The sequence below is a fragment of the Schistocerca nitens genome, chromosome 7 (genome assembly GCF_023898315.1).
Source record: "Schistocerca nitens isolate TAMUIC-IGC-003100 chromosome 7, iqSchNite1.1, whole genome shotgun sequence".
Lineage (NCBI taxonomy): Eukaryota > Metazoa > Arthropoda > Insecta > Orthoptera > Acrididae > Schistocerca > Schistocerca nitens.
The window spans coordinates 455206245-455225945 of record NC_064620.1 but is presented as its reverse complement, the minus strand read 5'-3'; the positions used below and the strand labels follow the sequence as shown (position 1 = coordinate 455225945).

The window sequence follows — 19701 nt, the reverse complement described above, 5'->3', positions numbered from 1 at the left end:
GGAGAATGTGTACGCCCTTGCTCGACATTCCTCTTTTCCAGTTCTGAATTGCCCGTTTGAGTTTTTTCAGAGTCTCACAGTACCTGTCAGCGTTAATTGTGGTCCCAGCGATTCAGCTCCGACGACGTGATGAAAGAAGAGGTTCATAACTTTCTGAACAGCATGGTGGTGAGCTGGTATGACATGGGCATACAAAAACTGCTACAGTGTCTACAAAAATGCATCAACAGAAATGGTGATTATGTCAAAAAATAGCTAAATGTTCAAGCTGTAAACTGATGTAAATCATTGTAGAAATAAACAGGTCTATGCACATATAAAAATAATAGGAGACCTTACTTTTGGGATTACCCTCGTACAAAGTCTACTCTCTGCCCCCAAGATGCACCAGGTCTCTGAGCTCTGACAAAGTTATGTTCCTGTGCTGATTGCTCTGTCACATACCAAAGACAACAGTGTTACTTTTGCAAGGATAGGTACACAATGTGTCACAATTTGAGGCACAAGACTGAGGTCTGAAACTCTGTCCAGAAAATGAATGTGGACAGCAGATATGGACTCAGACACTGAGCCCAAACTACCACGGCTGGGTGTGGGAAACACTGATATCTTTGATGTCAAATGTATCAATATTGTACTCCTTACTTATCTCCGGGTTCTGGAACCTTGGGAGCCAAGGATGTATTTCCCATGAAGGAGCATTGTCTGGCCTTATAATGACAACAATGCCCCTGAGTTAGTAGTCACATGCTGTCTTGGCAGGGGGCGAGGAGTTGGTCTTGATGTTGAGTTTCTGTGCAGAGTGGTCATGCACTGTTGCACCACAGGTAAGTAATGTGCAGAATTTAGTAGAAAATGGAATTAATAATAATTTTTGAAAACATTATTGGGAAAATCAATGATCTGATTCGATAATTTGAAACAGTAATCAGTCTTGATTAGAAATTTTTATTAAAAATTCAAAATTCCGTGTTCATGGTAATCAGATTTTGATCGTATCTAGGTCATCATCAGACTATGTCTCCCTTAGGTGGCGAATAGAGATGACAAACTATGAGGTCATTTCTGCTCACCAGCTAAGGAGACATGGTCGGATGGTCTAGATATGGATCAAAACTGATTACCACTGACATGGGATCAACAGTTAAAAGTGTTATGTCAGTTTGTAGAAGAAAGCACATAAAGTTGCAGACAGGCATGATTAAAAGAACCTATGTGTGTCTTTTAATCCTGTCTGTCTGCAGCTTGATGTGTCTTCTCTACTGTAAGTAGCAATCTCTCTTCTCCTACATTGTTGATATTCCTACTGGAGTTTTCAATGTTTGATTTTTGTAGTGGAAAAGTAATTCAGTTATTTCATGGAAAGGTCCATTGGATAAATTGAGAAACTTATGGTTGAAACACTTTCATGTTTGAGAATCAGTAACTGTTGTGGAGACACATACTGACAGCAGGCTTCTGTGAAAGTGATAACCTGTTCACTTAATGTGAAAACACAATGCAGCAGTGGTTGCTTCAGTGTGAATGTAAAACAAAGACAACTGTAAAATGAGACTAGATGAACACAGGCTTTGTTAGGGAAGTGTGTTGTATGCAAAAGGAACAATAAATGAACGTAAGTTAACTTGTATTATTATTATTTCAGAGTGGAATACTTCAGTCTTTAATTCAATAACTTTAATATTTGCAACTTATAAGAGATAAATATTTATGTTGGGCACATGGTCAGGTTATTTTCATAATGAAGCAAATTCACAATGTAAACTTCCCATACTTGAGTCTGTGAGTCTAATAGCCACAAAAGTAAACTAGAAAAGACATTAATAAAGAGAGAAGTGACTGAGCTTTATATGTGTTGACACGTGAAAGGACAACTGCCCTTTGGTGAAGAATAGAATTAACTGTGAAGAACAGAGGTACGAGTCTACATGCGGAGAGAGCGATAAGAGAACATCATTTGTGATAGAGTGTGTGTGAAACAGAAATCTAGAACCTACTGAATTGCAGCCGTTTGAGACAAGAAGAGGAATTCTACATCATCCTGGATTGCAATGGCCTGAGATGACCTTCACATGAACATAGGTAATGAGCTGCAAGACACAACTATTTTTCCACAATGTTTGACACATATGAAGCCACAGTTGGAAGTACCATCAGACAGGGACCTGCTAAAGGCAGCATTTAAAGATACCAATTTTAAGAGTGTGAGAACAGAAAAACAGTATGTATGGAACTAACAGCAGCATTAAGGCCAAGTAAAACATACTGAGCCCACACAGAAGCTGCCTGATCCCACAGATGCCAAACAATTGAAGTCAGTTCTTGGACAACTGAACAACTACAAGAAATTTATCCCACATGCCACAGCCATTGCAAAGCCATTTCACTGCCTACCACATGTGCCATTGGTTGCCCATTTGCTAAAAAGCCTTCCAGGATCTCAAGCAAGCACTCCTCCAGTCCACCTGTCTCATTGTCTGTGATCTTCAGAGATTGCTAATAGTGGCTGAAGACGTGTGAGATTATGGGCTCAGAACAGTCATATCACACGAGATTAATGGTATGGAACACACTGTTGCTTTTTCTTACAAATCATTAACAACACAACAATGCCACTACAATCAAATAGAGAAGAAGGCACTGGCAGTTATCTTTGCCATAAGAAAATTTCATGACTACATTTATGGCCAGAGTTTCATCCTTTTCGCAGATCTCAAGGTGCTGCTGACCCTTTTAAACAGGAGCTGCTATATCACAAAAGATGGCAAGGCACCTTCAATGGCAGACCATGTTTTTATCTGTAAGGGTGTGCTGAAATATAATGGCTCTGAATTTTTTATTCTGTTATGAATATCAGTCGAGGTACATGTAATGTGTATTACTCAATCAACTGTCCTGCTTTCCTGATGCAAGTTGCAACACTCTGCCACCAGGCAGCTCCGAATCGCAGCATGTAACATGGCAGTACATAACATAATTGCATCGATGCATGAGAAACAGCAGGTTGTAATTGAGCCTTTCAGCACAGAAAATGGGCCTCCAATTGAAATGCCAAGAATAATGAAAGCTGTGCGCAGAGATGATTGTATCAACATCAGTAATGTGTGACGTTGGATCAAAATGGTGAACCTGGATTTCATCACCTGTCATGATGTTCTTAAGGAACCCATCACCCTCATGCTCAAAATGCAGATGTTCGATCTCCTCTGTTTCATTTCCAGAGTGAGCATTTGAGGCACCCACCATGCATACAGTTTTCTGCTGTGCAGTCCTGTAATGATGGTCTGTATATGCTCTTGTTATATGCCACACTTACCTGAGAACTGTGTCTGTATTTTACAAGGATTTTCTCTGATGTGGTCATCACACTAATTCCAATAAGTCTTGTCAGCTGCCGTATAAGGTCATACATTCTGAGCTCTATCACACGCATTTAGGTTAGCACCAATGTTTCCTTCATTGTGAGCATGAACAATCCTATGTTCCACATTAGTCATGTTGATAGAATCCTCATTGTACACAGTTTTCACTCTTCTAGGGATTTCAATTGGAGACATGTTTTCTCTGGTTAGAAACTCAATAACAGTATACAGTTTTTCAGACACTGACATAGTTACATTACACACTGCCATGTTACATACTGCATCTTGGAAACCTCTAGTGAAAGGAGGTTGTGACTTGTGTCAGTGAAGTGGAAAATTGACCAAGTAATGTGAATGACATATAGTACCTCAACTGACATTGAGAATAACATAAAAAGTTGGAGGCATTACTTTTCAGCATGCTCTTTAATACATATTTATGATTGTACAAATACCATTGATTGACCATCACAAAGACTTCCATATGGAGGGCACAGTAATACACATCCCAGGTGTAGAGAACACAACTGAAAGAGTTGAAAGAAAATAAGACACAAGGTGCTGATGGAATCCCAGTTCAGTTTTACAAAGAGTACTTTACAACACTGGCCCCTTACTTAGTTTGCATTTATTGGAATTTCTCCCACAGAGCAAAGTCCCAAGCGATTGGCAAAAAGTGCATGTGACTGTTATATATGAGAAGAGTAAAAAAGCATATTTGAGAATTTAACATCAGTTTGCTGCAGACCTCGAACATATTTTCAGTCTGAACATAATAAATCCCTGGAGAGGGAAAAGTTTCTTTCCACAAATCAGCACGGTTTTAGAAAGCATTGGTTGTGTGAAACTCAGCTTGCACTCTTCTCAAATGATATCCTGTGAACCATGGATGAAGGGCAACATGCAAATTCCATATTCCTAGATTTCTGTAATGCATCTGACATGGTGCCACCCTGACGACTGATGGTGAAGGTACAAACAAAGGTTCCCAAATATGTGGGTACTCAAACACTTCTTAAGAACAGAACCCAGTATGTTGTCCTTGATTGCAAGTGTTCATCAGAGACAAGGGTATCATCAGCAATACCTCAGGAAAGTGTGATGGGGCTGCTGTTATTTTCTATACACACAAATGATCTGGCAAACTGAGTCAGCAGCAGCCTGCAGCTGCTTGCTGATGATGCTGTGATTTATGGGAAGGTGTCATTGTTGAGTAACTATAGGAAGGTACAAGATGAGTCAGACAAAATTTTTAGAGGGCGTGATGAATGGCAGCTAGCTCTAAATGTAGCAAAATGAAAGTTAATACAGATGAATAGGAAAAACAAGTCAATAATGTTCGAGTAAGGTATTAGTAGTGTGCTGCTTGAGGCAGTCATGACAATTAAATATCTAGGTTTCATTTTGCAAAGCAATATGAAATGTATGAGCTTGTAAGGATTTCAGTAGTGAATGTGAATGGTCAATTTTGGTTTATTGGGAGAATTTTAGGAAAGTGTGGTTCATCTGTAAAGGAGACTGCATATAGGACACAAGTGTGACCCATTGTTCAGTACAATTAGAAATGTTTGGCATCCACACCTGGTCAGATTAAAGGAAGACATTGAAGCAATTCCTGAATAAGGCACAAGTATTATGGAGATGCTTCAGGAACTCAAATGGGAATCACTGGAGATAAGGTAATGTTCTTTACTAGGAATGCTATTGAGAAAATGTAGAGAACCGACATTTCAGGATGGCTGCAGAACAATTCTACTGCTGCCAATGCAGATTTCGCATAAGGATCATGAAGATAAGATTAAGGAGATCAGGGCTCATACAGAGGTGTAAAGACAGTCATTTTTATCTTGCTCTATTTGCGAGTGGAACAGGAAAGGAAATGACTAGTCATGGCACACAGTATCCTCTACCACACACCATATGTTGGTTTGTGGAGTATGTATGTAGATGTAGATATTCACACCACTACACAATTCACTAAAGTGGATATGCTCTTTCACTTATCTGTATGTCATGATGCATCCTTTGATGTAACACCAGACGTCTATTTTCAGGCAGCAAAAGAGATCATGAAAGCAGTCACACAGTTGGCCATTAATGCAAAGTTCATAGTCAAGCTGATTCTCAGTGACCTCGTTCAGCAAGAAGTGGTGCACTATGTCTCACACGGGGCCCAGCTGACAGAAAGCTCATCCACAACTGAGACATCTACATCTACATCTACATGACTACTCTGCAATTCACATTTAAGTGCTTGGCAGAGGGTTCATCGAACCACAATCATACTATCTCTCTACCATTCCACCCCCGAACAGCACGCGAGAAAAACAAACACCTAAACCTTTCTGTTTGAGCTCTGATTTCTCTTATTTTATTTTGATGATCATTCCTACCTATGTAGGTTGGGCTCAACAAAATATTTTCGCATTTGAAGAGAAAGTTGGTGACTGAAATTTCATAAGTAGATCTCGCCGCGACGAAAAACGTCTTTGCTTTAATGACTTCCATCCCAAGCCGCGTATCATATCTGCCACACTCTCTCCCCTATTACATGATAATACAAAACGAGCTGCCCTTTTTGCACCCTTTCGATGTCCTCCGTCAATCCCACCTGGTAAGGATTCCACACCGCACAGCAATATTCTAACAGAGGACAAACAAGTGTAGTGTTAGCTGTCTCTTTAGTGGACTTGTTGCATCTTCTAAGTGTCCTGCCAATGAAACGCAACCTTTGGTTCGCCTTCCCCACAATATTATCTATGTGGTCTTTCCAACTGAAGTTGTTCGTAATTTTAACACCCAGGTACTTAGTTGAATTGACAGCCTTGAGAATTGTACTATTTATCAAGTAATCGAATTCCAACGGATTTCTTTTGGAACTCATGTGGATCACCTCACACTTTTCGTTATTTAGCCTCAACTGCCACCTGCCACACCATACAGCAATCTTTTCTAAATCGCTTTGCAACTGATACTGGTCTTCGGATGACCTTACTAGACGGTAAATTACAGCATCATCTGTGAACAACTTAAGAGAACTGCTCAGATTGTCACCCAGGTCATTTATATAGATCAGGAACAGCAGAGGTCCCATGATGCTTCCCTGGGGAACACCTGATATCACTTCAGTTTTACGCGATGATTTGCCGTCTATTACTACGAACTGCGACCTTCCTGACAGGAAATCACGAATCCAGTCGCACAACTGAGATGATACCCCATAGGCCCGCAGCTTGATTAGAATTCGCTTGTGAGGAACGGTGTCAAAAGCTTTCCGGAAATCTAGAAATACAGAATCAACTTGATATCCCCTGTCGATGGCGGCCATTACTTCGTGCGAATAAAGAGCTAGCTGTGTTGCGCAAGAACGATGTTTCCTGAAACCATGCTGATTACGTATCAATAGATTGTTCCCTTCGAGGTGATGCATAATGTTTGAATACAGTATATGCTCCAAAACCCTACTGCAAACCGACGTCAATGATATAGGTCTGTAGTTCGATGGATTACTCCTAATACCCTATCTTAAACACTGGTGCAACCTGCATAATTTTCCAGTCTATAGGTACAGATCTATCGGTGAGCAAGCGGTTGTATATGATTGCTAAGTAGGGAGCTATTGTATCAGCGTAATCGGTATACAATCTGGACCTGAAGACTTGCCTGTATCAAGCGATTTGAGTTGTTTCGCAACCCCTAAGGTACCTACTTCTAAGAAACTCATGCTAGCAGCTGTTCGTGTTTCAAATTCTGGAATATTCCATTTGTCTTCCCTGGTGAAGGAATTTCGGAAAACTGCGTTCAATAACTCCGCTTTAGCGGCACAGTCGTCGGTAACAGTACCATGGGCACTGCGCAGTGGAGGTATTGACTGCGTCTTGCCACTTGTGTACTTTACATACGACCAGAATTTCTTCGGATTTTCTACCAAATTTTGAGACAATGTTTCATTGTGGAACCTATTAAAGGCATCTCGCATTGAAGTCCGTGCCAAATTTCGTGCATCTGTAAATTTTAGCCAATCTTCGGGATTTGGCGTTCTTCTGAACTTCACATGCTTTTTCCGTTGCCTCTGCAACAGCGTTCGGACCTGTTTTGTGTACCATGGGGGATCAGTTCCATCTCTTACCAATTTATGAGGTATGAATCTTTCAATTGTTGTTGCTACTATATCTTTGAATTTGAGCCACATCTCGTCTACATTTGCATAGTCAGTTCAGAAGGAATGGAGATTGTCTCTTAGGAAGGCTTCTAGTGACACTTTATTCGCTTTTTTAAATAAAATTATTTTGCGTTTGTTTCTGGTGGTTTTGGAAGAAACGGTATTGAGCCTAGCTACAACGACCTTGTGATCACTAATCCCTGTATCAGTCATGATGCTCTCTATCAGCTCTGGATTGTTTGTGGCTAAGAGGTCAAGTGTGTTTTTGCAACCATTTACAATTCGCGTGGGTTCGTGGACTAACTGCTCAAAATAATTTTTGGAGAAAGTGTTTAGGACAATCTCGGAAGATGTTTTCTGCCTACCACCGGTTTTGAACAAGTATTTTTGCCAACATATTGAGGGAAGGTTGAAGTTCCCACCAACTATAACCGTATGAGTGGGGTATTTATTTGATATGAGACTCAAATTTTCTCTGAACTGTTCAGCAACTATATCATCGGAGTCTGGGGGTCGGTCGAAGGAGCCAATTATTAACTTAGTTTGGCTGTTAAGTATAACCTCCACCCATACCAATTCGCAAGGAGTATCTACTTCGACTTCACTACAAGATAAACCATTACTGACAGACACAAACACTCCACCACCAATTCTGCCTAATCTATCTTTCCTGAACACCGTCTGAGACTTCGTAAAAATTTCTGCAGAACTTATTTCAGGCTTTAGCCAGCTTTCTGTACCTATAACGATTTCAGCTTCTGTGCTATCTATTAGCGCTTGAAGCTCAGGGACTTTCCCAGCACAACTACAACAATTTACAACTACAATTCCGACTGTTCCTTGATCCAAGCACGTCCTGTATTTGCCATGCACCCTTTGAGGTTGCAGCCCACCCTGTACTTTCCCGAGGCCCTCTAACCTAAAAAACCACCCAGTCCACGCCACACAGCCTCCACTACCAATGTAGCCGCCAGCTGAGTGTAGTGAACTCCTGACCTGTTCAGCAGAACCCGAAACCCCACCACCCTATGGTGCAAGTCAAGGAATCTGCAGCCAACATGGTCGCAAAACCGTCTGAGCCTCTGATTCAGACCCTCCACCCGGCTCTGCACCAAAAGTCCGCAGTCGGTTCTGTCAATGATGCTGCAAATGGTGAGCTATGCCTTCATCCTGAAAGCAAGACCGGCAGCCTTCACGAAATCAGATAGCCGCTGGGATCCAGAGAGAATTTCCTCAGATCCAAAGCGACACACATCATTAGTGCCGACATGTGCCACCACCTGCAGCTGGCTGCACCCTGTGTTCTTCATGGCCCTTTCCACATCAGGAATGACTCCACCCGGAATGCACACGGAGTGCACACTGGATTTCTTCCCCTCCTTAGCCGCCATATCCCTAAGGGGCCCCATTACGTGCCTAACATTGGTGCTCCCAACTACCAATAAGCCCACCCTGTGTGATTACCTGGACCTTGAGGGCTGAGAATCATCCTCTGGAAAATGGCAGGCATCTGCATCTGGCTCAGCCAGAGACAGTACCTGAAACCTGTTTGTCAGACGCACCGGCGAGGCTTTCTGATCAGCCTCCGGGGACGACTTTCGCTGCCTGCCACGCCTTGGAGTGACCTCCCAATCAACCACAGGCGAGGGCTCAGCCCCATTGCGGGCAGCAACTGGGGCAACCACAGCGGCAGACTGATCTGGGGACAGACGGGACAAGGTTGACATCCCCGTGATACCCAAGTCCGGCTCCCCACAGTGGTGCCCATTGGCAACAGCCTCAAGCTGCACGACCGAAGTCAGCGCCGCTTGCAGCTGTGAGCGAAGGGATGCCAACTCAGCCCTCTCTGAACACTGCAGCATATTGCTGCCATCATGAGCTCTCCATCTTTAAGGGGGTCCTCCTCCAGAGTGGCAATGAGGAAACTTGAGTCATCAGTTCCAAAGCCATGCACTGCTCCAACAGGGGTATTGGGGAATTGTTTTAATAAAACAGATGGCCTAGGAGCAAGTGTATTGGCAAAGCACTGATAAGGATATTGAGCACGCCTTTGCCAACTATTGCTCTTGCCAACACCATGTGGTCCCAGTTAGGAGGTGCTTGTAGTTGCCTCTTCCTACACAGCCATGGTCATCGATCCATTTGGATTTTTCAGGAGCTTTCTTGGGGGCCCAATGGCTGGTGCGCCCTTGTCAACACCTACAGCAAATTCCTATAATTTTCAAGAATGTGGTCCATGATGCTGGCCAAAATTATTCAAGTTCTGGCACACATTTTCCCCATTGAGGGCTTACCGAAAACAATCAGTATGGACAATGGTATTCAGTTCTGTTCAATGGAATTTAAACAGCTTTGTGAGGACAATGGGGTCCAACAAGTGCAAACAACTGCTTTCCATCCTGCATCCAACAGCATCACAGAATGTTTTGTCTGCACCTTCAAGATACATATGGCCATGATACAGCAAGAGCACAACAAATACAACACAACAAGCACACTAAGACTGTTTATTGCTTCCTATCATACCACACCTCAAGATGGTGCCAGTCCTCAGAGGGGCTCCATGGTCACTTAAGTGGACCAAGCCATCTGCTGTCAAGCTGGTTCCCATAGCGATATACTGCTAACAGGCTACCTGCATCATTTTCAGTCTTGGCAGCAGTGTTCATAAGGGGGCAAACATTGGTGGGTCCCAGCTCGGATCATTCACCTTCCGAGAAATTCTGCAGTTGAGATCCAAAATCAGGCTAAGGCATCCAGACATATTAATCAACTCCATATGTGATGGGGAACCTGCCTCTCTAACAATGATTCTGACAGGGTTCTTTTCCTGAGGCACCCCACCTGTTCCATGATCCAGACAGGCAGCTGAGGCACCATTAGCAGTGGTTGCAGTGGGAAACCCTTAGACAGCACGACCACAGCTCCAAGGACAGGGCCATGGCCTTAACAGAAATGTGCTTGTCAACTTTGATGAACCTGAGACATCTCCACAAGCAGACAAACTCATCACAATGAAACGACCAGATGTCGAGATGGTTCTATGCTGTTCCATATGATGGCATCCAACTGGAATACAGCTGTGACCAGTAGGTTGCTGTACTATAGGTCCACCACCATCTCCACACATGGGTCAGTTTATCAATAAACACATCAACAAACATATAAACACTGGTATGTTGACGTGTGAATCCACATTGGAATGTGTGATGCCACCATCGCCTACTGCTGTATTTTCACCACCACTGGCAGTGCTGGATTTGCAGCACTTTGCCTATGCTAACAGCATGTTCATGGAAGTCCAGAGCAAGTATCTATCACCCAAGGCTGAATTTAAGTGATTGCCCAGCACTAGAGAAACCAGTTCCAGCTGCAACACCTGTCCTGGACGATCAACACTGAAGCATGATTATGAGTAGCCAAGCACTCACCACAGAAACCTTCACTTCTTCTCAGGGACAGTATAACTCTGGTTGAATTTAGAATCTGTGCTAATGTCAAATAGTTGCTGTAATGACTTATGCTCTGCAGGATTTTGGAGAGTCAAGTGGTTGTTCATTCTTACTAGGGATAACGTTTATCAGTGACTTCTATTTTTGTTTTGGAAATCTATTTGGGAATTATTCATTTAAGTATCATTCAGACTTAGATGGAGTTCTTTCCCCAATTGACAATTATTATTGACCTACTGCGTATTCTGAGTAGGAACAAAATTGCTTGTTTTACAGTACTAACTGGTTATTCTTATTTTGTGTGTCTGTGGTGCTGCTTTGGTCATTGCAGTATTCTATAACTACACTATTAATGAGTCATATCTGGAATCAGTCAACTCTTACAAATACCTGGGTGTAACAGTTTCCAGGGATATGAAATGAAATGATCATATGGTATCAGTCTTAGATAAAGCAGGTCGCAGACTTGGGTTCATTGGTAGAATACTAGGTAAATGCTATCAGTCAACAAAGAGGACAGCATTCAAAACACTCATGCAACCCATCCTAGAACATTGCTCAAGTGTCTAGGACCCATACCAAATAGGACTAATAGGTGATATTGAATGGATAAAAAGAAGGGCAGCATGAATGCTCACAGGTTTCTTTCACCCATGGGAGAGTTTTATGAAGAGGCTGAAGCAACGGAACTGCCATATGCCTGAAGAAAGATGCATACCATCCCTTGGTAACCTACTTAGGAAATTTCTAGAAGCAACTGTAAGGGATGACTTTAACAATATATTACAATCCTCTATGTAATGCTCGCATATGGATGGCAGACACAAGATTAGTTTAATTACAGTGTGCCAGAGTGTTTAAGCAATCATGCTTCCTGTGCTCCATATATGAATGGAGTGGGAAATGGTCCTAGTAAGTGTACAATTGGTCATATCCTCTGCCATGCACTTCAAAGTGGTTTGCAGATCTAGATGTAGGTGGTAAGAATAATGATAAACCAGTCTTATACAAACTAAGAGAATTCTTGTTTAAGAAACTGACTCTGTAGTGAATTATAAGTGAGAGAAGGAATTAACTGTCCTGCTGCTTAAAATTTATCAAGCCAAGATTAACCTTTTTTTTGCAAGAAATGATTTTAACTGCATTCTAAATATTTTGTTTCATATGTTCTTATGTCATATTTGACCACTAGTATGTGGAGTAGGTCCTACCAATAATCTATTGAGATTTATATCTGCAGCACATCTCCACAATTACATACCTAATTAATACCCTCCGCCACACACTGTTGGGTGGCTTGCAGAATATAAATGTAGATGTAGATGATATGAGTGAATTGTGTCACGATAGACAGTTCTTAATTTACTGCTGGTGACTACCTTTGAAAGATGGATGAATGGAAAAGGCCACTGCTAATTTTCTCACTTACAAAGTTTATGTGACAGACATGAAATTTGAACAGAATATTATCGAAGAAGGGGGAAATGTTATGGGAAAAAACTTAACAAAACTTTTTCTACTAGATGGCGCTGTAAGCAGCAGAATACGCAAAATAAAAGATGTGAGGTACACGGCTGTTTCTCAGTTTGTATCTGAGGTGCTCTGCATGACTTTCTCAATGCAGGATTATGCATTGCTGGCAAATCTGTTTTACAAGAACAGTGACTGTGCATGAGTAGCTCTCCAGAAGTTCCAGACAGTCAAGAGTATCAAAAAAGGCATTGGTTCAATGTCTGACAAGGATCAGGAGAAAATTATTATAAAATTCAAAAAGATAAGTTCCTTTGAAGTTTATCTTGTGAGAAAATCATTAAATTCTTCTGGTTGCCATAACATTTCCCTCTTCTTTAATAATAATGCATTCCATTCAATTGTGATAGATTGTGATTGAGCAATTCCTTTTTTTACAGTGTTAAGAAACTGAAACTTTATGATCCCCCTGTACCTGTTGTTAGCTGTAGAAGATTTGTTCGTGGAATTATAATTATTCTTTTAAAATTGGGACACCTGCGTAGAAGTTATATTACAAAAAGGGAGCCAATTCTGTTTTCTGAAATTAATGAAACACTCTAATGGTTTTTTAAGGATGTTTTCATAATGAGTATATTAATTTTAATGAGAATACAAGTGTTAATCCACTGGAAATAACTGCAACTGTGTGACTGAAACCATAATAATAATAATAATAATAATAATAATAATAACAGTAATAATCTGCATCGATAATTTTAATGTTGTTGGGCCATTACACCAATAAACATACTACAGACACAAATTACCTCTTCATGATGCATTTGCAGAAGTGCATTGATTTTCTCAGGCTTATAAAGTCTCCAAGCATCAATGGAAAAGAAGATGTCAAGTATATGTGGATGACTTCGGTGCTGTTTTACGCTGAATATGTCAACAGTTTTCTTTCCAATGCTAAGTGTTGCTGCCAAGTTACTTTTAAGAAGACCCATTTTGCTCTCCTAAGAAAGAATATTGTGAGGAAGGAAAACAACTGATTAGGTACTAATAGTGAAAAAAACATTGAGTTCATTGTGAGACATTATGTACATATGTAACTTACCACATAGTCCCTCTCTCTTATAAAGTCTTCAGCAGATATTCCAGAAATTCTTAGGGATCCCGGATTAATAACCTTTTCATATGGCAATGTCTTAACAGTGACAGTTACACTTGCTGTGATGTTATTCTGTGAGTACCTATGATCACAGACTCTGAATAATAAATTATATCTGAAAATTATGAATCATTTTAATAGAATTAGGAGAACAGAGTTCATAAACTAAATAAATGCTTGAGAGATTTAGGATGGAAGTAATATGATATTACTGAACTTACACTCCTTCAGGAGTACTGCTTCTCATTGTAATCATTCCCGTGTCCTCGTTTATTTTAAATCTATGATGTTCATATGTCTGCCAGTAAAATCTTTTATCTGGTAAATCCCAGTCATCTGGATCTTGAACATATATCCTCCCAATATCTGTTTCTGGAGTTTGATCCTTTATATCAGTATGGAAATACATTAACATGCACAAAAATATACATGCATATTTGTTAATAGCCTCGCAATAATTACATTACACAGAACATATGATAAACATATATTTGTGCTATTATAGCAGTATATTTTCCAATGGCATTGTAACTGTGGTAAGGTTTATGTGAAACACAAGCAGTTATCTTTAACAGAGATGATTCAAAACCTCTGTTATTTTTAGTTCTACTTGCATAAATGTTGTAACTTCCTGAGATACTGAAGTTTTTGCATATTGTCTATGAAGATACTTTCACTTAATGAAATTACTTATCAGTACTTTAAATAATGTTTCTACTGAAGGTGGGCAATTATCAATCCTCAGATTTATAATGTGTAAGGTATTCCTGTTTCTATCTGGAAGGGCTGTTAATGGAGACAGCTTACACTCTCATTTGTCATGATGATAACTTAACTAAGCATAATAGATTCCAATAAAAATTATTTCACTTCACACTAAGCCACTAGATATGACAAGCAGATGTAACATTTTTTATTTCTACTTACTTATACACAACACATTGCATTAACCATTACAGTTCTGCTCATCTTGATGAACATGTACCTAAATTAATACAGGGTGTATCAAAAACAATCACCCAATTTAAAAAAATCATAACTATTATGTTACCTGAGGAACCTGTCCTGACAATCACCAAAGCGATGATCAAAATAAAACTACAAGACTAGACAAGAAGACAGCATGCAGAATATTGGGCTAAGGTCCAAAAACAAAAACATGGCAAGGTATTGATGCCAAAGCCATGTTCTAAGAAAAGTCTCTCAATCCTGGGCTTGAACAGAAGAGAAATGAAACTTACATAGAATGGGGATCTTCTACTGCGAGGCATTGGAGATTAAAAGACACAGAATATTAAGATCAACCCGACCTGAAGAAACCATGTCTAGCAAAGCACTGGTAAAGGATCTCCTTACACTGGGCAAGGGCATTGGTTGGCTTTATTAGAGACATAGGGAATGATTTTGTTGTTGTTGTTGTGGTCTTCAGTCCTGAGAGTGGTTTGATGCAGCTCTCCATGCTACTCTATCCTGTGCAAGCTTCTTCATCTCCCAGTACATACTGCAACCTACATCCTTCTGAATCTGCTTAGTGTATTCATCTCTTGGTCTCCCTCTATGATTTTTACCCTCCACACTGCCCTCCAATGCTAAATTTGTGATCCCTTGATGCCTCAAAACATGTCCTACCAACCGATCCCTTCTTATAGTCAAGTTGTGCCACAAACTTCTCTTCTCCCCAATCCTATTCAATACCTCCTCATTAGTTACGTGATCTACCCACCTTATCTTCAGCATTCTTCTGTAGCACCACATTTCGAAAGCTTCTATTCTCTTCTTGTCCAAACTGGTTATCGTCCATGTTTCACTTCCATACATGGCTACACTCCATACAAATACTTTCAGAAACGACTTCCTGACACTTAAATCTATACTCGATGTTAACAAATTTCTCTTCTTCAGAAACGATTTCCTTGCCATTGCCAGTCTACATTTTATATCCTCTCTACTTCGACCATCATCAGTGATTTTACTCCCTAAATAGCAAAACTCCTTTACTACTTTAAGTGTCTCATTTCCTAATCTAATCCCCTCAGCATCACCCGATTTAATTTGACTACATTCCATTATCCTCGTTTTGCTTTTGTTGATGTTCATCTTATAGCCTCCTTTCAAGACACTGTCCATTCCGTTCAACTGCTCTTCCAAGTCCTTTGCTGTCTCTGACAATTACAATGTCATTGGCGAACCTGAAAGTTTTTGCTTCTTCTCCATGAATTTTAATACCTACTCCGAATTTTTCTTTTGTTTCCTTTACAGCTTGCTCAATATACAGATTGAATAACATCGGGGAGAGGCTACAACCCTGTCTCACTCCTTTCCCAACCACTGCTTCCTTTTCATGCCCCTCGACTCTTATAACTGCCATCTGGTTTCTGTACAAATTGTAAATAGCCTTTCGCTCCCTGTATTTTACCCCTGCCACCTTCAGAATTTGAAAGAGAGTATTCCAGTTAACGTTGTCAAAAGCTTTCTCTAAGTCTACAAATGCTAGAAACGTAGGTTTGCCTTTTTAAAATCTTTCTTCTAAGATAAGTCGTAAGGTTAGTATTGCCTCACGTGTTCCAACATTTCTACGGAATCCAAACTGATCTTCCCCGAGGTCCGCTTCTACCAGTTTTTCCATTCGTCTGTAAAGAATTCGCGTTAGTATTTTGCAACTGTGACTTATTAAATTGATAGTTCGGTAATTTTCACATCTGTCAACACCTGCTTTCTTTGGGATTGGAATTATTATATTCTTCTTGAAGTCTGTGGGTATTTCGCCTGTCTCATACATCTTGCTCACCAGATGGTAGAGTTTTGTCATGACTTGCTCTCCCAAGGCCATCAGTAGTTCTAATGGAATGTTGTCTACTCCCGGGGCCTTGTTTCGACTCAGGTCTTTCAGTGCTCTGTCAAACTCTTCATGCAGTATCTTATCTCCCATTTCATCTTCATCTACATCCTCTTCCATTTCCATAATATTGTCCTCAAGTACATCGCCCTTGTATAAACCCTCTATATACTCCTTCCACCTTTCTGCCTTCCCTTCTTTGCTTAGAACTGGGTTGCCATCTGAGCTCTTGATATTCATACAAGTGGTTCTCTTCTCTCCAAAGGTCTCTTTAATTTTCCTGTAGGCAGTATCTATCTTACACCTAGTGAGATAAGCCTCTACATTCTTACATTTGTCCTCTAGCCATCCCTGCTTAGCCATTTTGCACTTCCTGTCGATCTCATTTTTGAGACGTTTGTATTCCTTTTTGCCTGCTTCATTTACTGCATTTTTATATTTTCTCCTTTCATAAATTAAATTCAATATTACTTCTGTTACCCAAGGATTTCTATTAGCCCTCGTCTTTTTACCTACTTGATCCTCTGCTGCCTTCACTACTTCATCCCTCAGAGCTACCCATTCGTCATCTACTGTATTTCTTTCCCCCATTCCTGTCAATTGTTCCCTTATGCTCTCCCTGAAACTCGGTACAACCTCTGGTTCTTTCAGTTTATCCAGGTCCCATCTCCTTAAATTCCTACCTTTTTGCAGTTTCTTCAGTTTCAATCTGCAGTTCATAACCAATAGATTGTGGTCAGAATCCACATCTGCCCCTGGAAATGTCTTACAATTTAAAACCTGGTTCCTAAATCTCTGTCTTACCATTATATAATCTATCTGATACCTTTTAGTATCTCCAGGATTCTTCCAGGTATACAACCTCCTTTTATGATTCTTGAACCAAGTGTTAGCTATGATTAGTTATGCTCTGTGCAAAATTCTACATGGTGGCTTCCTCTTTCATTTCTTACCGCCAATCCATATTCACCTACTATGTTTCCTTCTCTCCATTTTCCTACTGACGAATTCCAGTCACCCATGACTATTAAATTTTCGTCTCCCTTCACTACCTGAATAATTTCTTTTATCTCCTCATACATTTCATCAATTTCTTCATCATCTGCAGAGCTAGTTGGCAAAACTTGTACTACTGTAGTAGGCATGGGCTTTGTGTCTATCTTGGCCACAATAATGCGTTCACTATGCTGTTTGTAGTAGCTAACCCGCACTCCTATTTTTTTTTATTCATTATTAAACCTACTCCTGCATTACCCCTATTTGATTTTGTATTTATAACCCTGTAATCACCTGACCGAAAGTCTTGTTCCTCCTGCCACCAAACTTCACTATTTCCCACTATATCTTACTTTAACCTATCCATTTCCCTTTTTAAATTTTCTAACCTACCTGCCCGATTAAGGGATCTGACATTCCACGCTCCGATCCATAGAATGCCAGTTTTCTTTCTCCTGATAACGACGTCCTCTTGAGTAGTCCCCGCCCGGAGATCCGAATGGGGGACTATTCTACCTCCGGAATATTTTACCCAAGAGGACGCCATCATCATTTAATCATACAGTAAAGCTGCATGTCCTCGGGAAAAATTGCGGCTGTAGTTTCCCCTTGCTTTCAGCCGTTCGCAGTACCAGCACAGCAAGGCCGTTTTGGTTAATGTTACAAGGCCAGATCAGTCAATCATCCAGACTGTTGCCCCTGCAACTACTGAAAAGGCTGCTGCCCCTCTTCAGGAACCACATGTTTGTCTGGCCTCTCAACAGATACCCCACCGTTGTGGTTGCACCTACGGTACGGCCATCTGTATCGCTGAGGCACGCAAGCCTCCCCACCAACGGCAAGGTCCATGGTTCATGGGGGAAGTAGGGAATGATAACACACAGTAAACTCTGTTTTGGTGTGGGCAGCAGTGGGCTTGACCAATGTTGTTTTTGCTTCCCTGATAAAATCAAATCAAATAAAATCAATGTTATCTGCGAAATGTGCATGAAGAACATACTGTTGGATGAGCAAACTCTCCAGTTTTACATGATTCCTGCTAGGTAACAGCAGTGTGCGTCCACTTCAGTTCTAGTAAAAATGGTGATGGGACAATAGAAAGTGTTTTGAGTTCTACATTTTGCTTAGTGCGGGTCAGTAATAACTGTTCAGCACGATTTTGTACTAGGTATGGTGTGGATCCTTCTACAACACAAAGCATTAAACAATAGCATGAATAACTCCAATAAATAAGTTGTTTGAGTAAAGGCAAATCACTGGGCCCTCCCCGAGTGTCTGACACAGTTGTTGAATGTATCTGCCATGGTTCCACAAGGAGTCCACAGAAATCTGTTCGCCTTGCAACTTGACAGCTCAACATGCCCTCGATGTCCATATAGCGTGTGTTGTGTCGATATTTAGACATGAAACCATACAAAATTCAGCTACTGTAAGCTCTTTGTGAAGGTGTGAAGTTCTGTAATTTCATTCTTGGCAAGATGGAGGATGACAGTTTTCTTCCACGCTTAGTGTTTAGTGACAAGGCAACATTCCATTTAAATGGAAGGTCAACTGTCATAATGTGAGAATATGTGGTATGGAACAACCACATGAGGCTGTGCAACATGGGAGGGACTCTCCAAAATTTAATAAGTTTTGTGCAGTTTCATGGGAAAAGGAGCATGGTCCATTTTCCTTTGCCGAGAACACTGTTACAGTAAGCACATACCTTGATAACTTTCTTTTCCCACAGTTAGAGACTGATTCAAATAAATGACTTCATTTACCAACAGGATTGGGCACCAACACACTAGCATTTGGAACTGCGGGAATTTTTAAACCAAAGGATTACTGAACGATGAATCGTTCAGATGTAAAGGCAGTATCAAGAGTGCCACAGGAAACTGTGATAGGACTGTTGCTGTTTACAATATAGATAAATGATCTAGTAAAAAGCATTAGATGTTCTTTTAGGCTATTCACAGATGGTGCAGTTATCTATAGGGGAGTGCAGTAGGTGGTATAGCACTTAGCAGCCCCATGAGTCAAACAAATCAGTAACAGCTTGCACTGTATGTGCTTGAACATTGTCCTGCAAAATGATGGTCAAGTCCAGCAGAAAATGTCATCACTTCTATCTATATGCTGTTTATTTTTGAAACACAACCTACGGCCAGCTTAGAGACAGATGTTGAAGGGGCAACAGTCTGGATGATTGACTGACCTGGCCTTGCAACACTAATCAAAACAGCCTCGCTGTGCTGGTACTGCGAACGGCTGAAAGCAAG

At 40.7% G+C, this 19701-nt stretch overlaps 1 pseudogene; it reads right to left on the bottom strand.

The window, feature by feature from the left end:
* LOC126195684 (neural-cadherin-like) overlaps positions 1 to 19701 on the bottom strand; it is a 296356-nt pseudogene that overhangs the window by 89250 nt on the left and 187405 nt on the right.